The following is a 3,748-nucleotide window of genomic DNA, read 5'->3' as shown; positions in this document are numbered from 1 at the left end:
CCACTCTGAACCCAAGCCAAGTGACTTCCCACCAGCTCGCAATCCAGAAGTAATTGGCAGTGATGCCATGCACAGACACTGTTTTAACAGCTGATATATAGTAACCCTATTTACAACTCTCATTTCTTATGTGAAAATTCCTCTTAATAAGTCATTTCACTGTAAGTCCAAGTTTTCAGGTCCCTAACCCCATCTTATAAAGGGGTCCCTCTGTATTGAAGTGCATATCCTCTTGTCTGCCTGGCAAATGTGGAGAATGCTTGCTGCAGTCCACATACAGAAAAATGTGAGGTTGAAACAATGAAATGAATTCCACTTTTCTTGGAATTGCTTTATTAGCAGCAAATGTTACCCTGCACATGCTGGATCTCATCTGATCTCGGAAGCTAAGCAGGGTCAGGCCTGGTTAGTACTTGGATGGGAGACTGCCTGGGAATACCAGGTGCTGTAGGTTTATACCATAGTCTTTCGAGACTGAAGGTTGCCAACCAACCATTTTATGTATTACAAGTTCTGAAGTAGACCATGAGTCAGAGTGAGGCGGGGGAAGGGGGTTCTTATGGAGATGCACGTTCCTATACAGTTTTGGGCCACCTTTGGTTTCACACAATTTGAGTTCATCCTCTTCCTCAGTCTGGGTACACCATGGAAGAGATCATTTTTGGGTGCAGTGCTGGCACCAGGGTGCTGGAGGACCTGGGGGGAAGTCTTGCACTGGACTCCTACTGGCATTGGGTGCTACCATTCCTGCTGGGACTGAGGGTTCAGGGGTTAGGCAGGTTACGTGGGCCCTCTGATGGACAATGACTGACTCTGTTGCCAACCCTTCCTGGGGGGGGGGGGATCTCCTTCTTCCATTTTCCTCCCAATCTCTTCTCACAACCACTCTGCTATACCTTATTTAATCTTCAGTCGTACTAAAGTCATACTAAAGGATGTTTCCTTGTGGTCTCACAAATGTTTCACTCCATGAAGTAATATCAGACATAGATCAGACATAGATCAGTAGCTCAAACAATGTTTGTGACAATCTGCCCTCTGCTGGCTGAAAGGTTTTGCTTCATCTCCTTCCCCTGTTCGTAATCACCTTTCCATCTATAAGCACAAATGTAGTAATACTTACTGTCTTACCAATCAAAAGCTGAATAGAGTGTATGAATTATAGAATTTTCAAAATGCCCTATAAGACTCTGCACTTATTTCTACCAAGGACAATGTTTTATTAGGACCACAATTGCCATTTCTGCTGCCCTCAGTCATGAGAGTTTTGAACTTGCATGAATCACTGGAATCAATGAAATTTTTGTCAACAGAGTGATTGACAATAATAGCTAAAGGAGCCAATATAACACACAACCACCCTATTCTTTGTAGCTGTTTTTCAAGACAATTGCATGTTTGTGATGAATGGATAATCTGAAGTGGCAGTTTTTGATTTGTTGTGCAAGTTCCCTAACAATTTGCATAGTGGGAGGGAGTTGTACAGTCAGCCAGTGAATGTGGCTCAAATAAAGACGGAGTGAAGATCAGAGTTTAAATGGTGAATGGCACTCTAAATAATGAATTTTTAAAAATGTACTCCAACCCAAGACTTTCAAGATAGGCTGGGTTGAAAATTATAAAGGAGTCACTAAATGTATTGCATGCTCAAGATTACACAACAATACACTATAATCCATCTTTTGTAATACACTGCACTGTTTTAACTACAAGTTAAAAATGCATGAAACCATCAGCTCGGTGGAGTGGCCAAATTAGCACTATAGCTGTAGTGGGCTTCAATTATTTATATGAAGGCCAAGGGTGTTTTTTTTTTTAACTTTCCTTTTTGCTTTTGAATAATACATTAAAAACTGCACCCAAATGATCATTTTTATGATTTCCTTCATGTTCTGCGGAGAACAGTAAGAAGAGTAAGGACAATGTAATGCCCCTGCGCTCCAAAAATATATGAGACTGGCTGCCCAATCTGATGAGTTGCTTCACCAGCAAGCAGAGTGCTCTCCCCCACCACAACATTGTGTCAGTGTAACAGCCAGAACAAGTGTGACCCTTCCAGAATAGCTACAATGTTATGATTAACAAATATAAATAATTATTTTAAACATATTAACAGTACTGTATTAATAAACCTCCTTTCAACATATGTGTACAAGGTGAAGGCATTCTCCATATGTGATAACGAATAAAGTTATTAGGAAACAAAAAGTTGGGCATAAATTAGTGCACAGTAAGAGCAGGGGAAGAAATGAAACTAATTAGGTCCAGGACAGATTGCACGGGGATGAGAGGCAGGTGGTGGGTGGAATGGGGTGGTGACGGGGGATAGGGAGGAGGGCAAATAGGGACAGGGAAGGGGACGATTTCGACAGCAACAGTGACTGCTGAATCCAAACTCCCTTCCCTACCTCAGTCCGCTTTCATGGGTCAATGATACTGCTTGTGCAGGTCCGAATACACCCACTGGGCTGCCAGGTGCTTATCCTATAACAGGGGTGCCCAAACCGCAGCCCGGGGGCCACTTGTGGCCCTCAGGGGCTCCCAATCCAGCCCACGGGGAGCCCCCAGACTCCAATGAGCCTCTGGCCCTCCTGAGACTTGCTGGAGACCATGCTGGCCTGACGCAACTGCTCTCAGTGTGAGGATGACTGTTCGACCTCTCACCTGAGCTGTGGGACGAGAGCTCCCTCCACTACTTGGTGTTTCAAGTCTGTGATGCAGCAGTGGCAGAGAAGGAAAGGCTGGCCTTGCTTCATGCAAGGCCTTTTATAGGCCTTGAGCTACTGCAGGACTTTCATTCATTCATATAAGTTCCATCTCTAATATATTCATTTAGGTAAATTTATTCAAATTTTAAATGTAAATTAATTCTTTTTTTACCTGGCCCCCAACACAGTGTCAGAGAGATGATGTGGCCCTCCTGCCAAAATGTTTGGACACCCCTGTCCTAGAACAAGGGAATATTTGTTCACTTGCCACCAGAAGACTTCCAGAGGGCAAAATTCCCCTGCGGGATGCAGCACATTGGCACCAGTGCATCCCCGCACAGGGAGTTATGGTGGATTGGGCTATAAGAAACTTGAGGATGATTCACATAACCTTGTATGCCAGTATGTGAGCTGACATGATCTGTGTTGCCATTTTGCCCACAATGGTGTGAAATACCCAGATAACCACATCAAGCTCAGATGAATGCCAAAAAGACACTTTGTTCAACTCCCACTTGCTTGTCAAGCCTCTGAGCTCGTGATGAAATGCTGAGATGACTAACTTTATAACTGCAAGATAACCACAGGGATCCAGTTCATTTCTGGCCTATTGTGGAATCAGCGAAAGACAATCTCTGTCTTCAAGATAGCCCTCATGATTCACAGATACACAGATTGGCCTGAACTCTCTGCCAAGGGGATGTTGGGACAGAGGCCAGGAAAACAGCAAGCGAGAAACGGAATGCAAACCTGCAGAGGTCAGAAGTCAAAATTGGTTTCGAAGTGATTGGGAGCAGGATTCTGATTCTGAATGTATGTATTTGGAAGACAGTCCCATGAGGTTAATGAGACTTCCTGTTAAGTATACTTAAGATTGCAAAGGCAGACCCACTTCACAAACTACATTTTTCTTTTATCGCATGTGCAAATAATTCTACGTGGCACTACCAAACTGTAGCGTAGGGACGTGCAGTGCAGGGGCAGCAGGTGAGACAGAACCACTCCATCATAGTTCATGCAAAAGCATCACAGCCACCCCA

At 43.9% G+C, this 3,748-nt stretch overlaps 1 pseudogene; it reads left to right on the top strand.

Moving 5' to 3' along the window:
• The first annotated feature begins 334 nt into the window (after window positions 1-334).
• Window positions 335-454, top strand: LOC136647018 (5S ribosomal RNA; annotated as a pseudogene).
• Window positions 455-3,748: the final 3,294 nt, after the last annotated feature.

Source organism: Tiliqua scincoides, chromosome 3 (genome assembly GCF_035046505.1).
Source record: "Tiliqua scincoides isolate rTilSci1 chromosome 3, rTilSci1.hap2, whole genome shotgun sequence".
NCBI lineage: Eukaryota > Metazoa > Chordata > Lepidosauria > Squamata > Scincidae > Tiliqua > Tiliqua scincoides.
The sequence above is the reverse complement of the archived record's forward strand: the minus strand, read 5'-3'. Positions and strand labels throughout refer to the sequence as shown.